Here is a 1,149-nt window from a genome sequence, read left to right on the forward strand (position 1 = left end):
TCTATATAATGTTGGGATATCATAGGGCAAACTGCCATACACTTGGTGAGGATCATTATGTTTTTTATATGTATTGATGTTGGTTTGCACTGAAATGGTGTGTTATGTATTGATGTAATTATCACCACTCTCCCACTATTGATCACCTATGTTTGTCAGTTTATATGACAAATGTTCCTATTATATTTAGAGCAAACCAATATAAGCCTAGTTAAGATTGATTATAGCAATTTATGTTATCATATCCGATTCTAATATTTGTTAATAACTTATAATGTAATGTTTTATTTGTATGTGTAGGTATTTTGCATATTTTAACTCTGTGTATATATTTCCACACGGCCTCCGTTCATTTAATCTCATGTATTCAACAACTGGCATCTGAATATCAGCCTGCGTTTGCGTGATTTATTCACACAAGGTTACACTTAGACCACCGCCTCTTGGTTCTTTTAGCTATGGTGCTCTCTTCCAGAAGACATTTTTCTGGGGAATGCCACTTTTCTAATGGACCAAGACCGAGGGAGTTTGTTTGAACGCTGCTCTGAACGATATGTCAGGTGTATCACGGCATGTCAGGCGTATCACGGCATGTCAGGTGTATCACTGCATGTCAGGTGTATCACGGCATGTCAGGCGTATCACGGCATGTCAGGTGTATCACGGCATGTCAGGCGTATCACGGCATGTCAGGCGTATCACGGACATTGAAGAATGCATGATTCTGATTGGTTAAAATCAGGTTTCCTTTTCACAACAGAAACCTCTTTGAGCCTTTTCACACCAAAACACCAATAATCACCTCTACCACATGTATCTTTAAATGTATTATTTGTTATCAAATACGATATGATATTCCCAAATCCAAACCCTTGATGAGCGCAGTATCATTTGTAATAATTTTGAAATTATAATTTCGTATCGACAGCAATTTCAAATCCAGGTGCACCAAACGTGACGGTGGCCTGTGATTAATCGAGTCAAACAGACACACGATCAAGCCATTCGTCACCACTCGCCCCTTTCCGTAAACTGCAAGAAGACTTGTCCCGTAACAACACGAGTTGGTGGATGATCAAGCGCTCTTGTCAGGCAGCAGGATGTCCGGTTGTGGGAATTTCCTGTGTTCTATTTATAGTAACATCTAGG

This window comes from Haliotis cracherodii, unplaced genomic scaffold (assembly GCF_022045235.1).
Source record: "Haliotis cracherodii isolate W230 unplaced genomic scaffold, xgHalCrac1.p SCAF_10, whole genome shotgun sequence".
Taxonomy (NCBI): Eukaryota; Metazoa; Mollusca; class Gastropoda; order Lepetellida; family Haliotidae; genus Haliotis; species Haliotis cracherodii.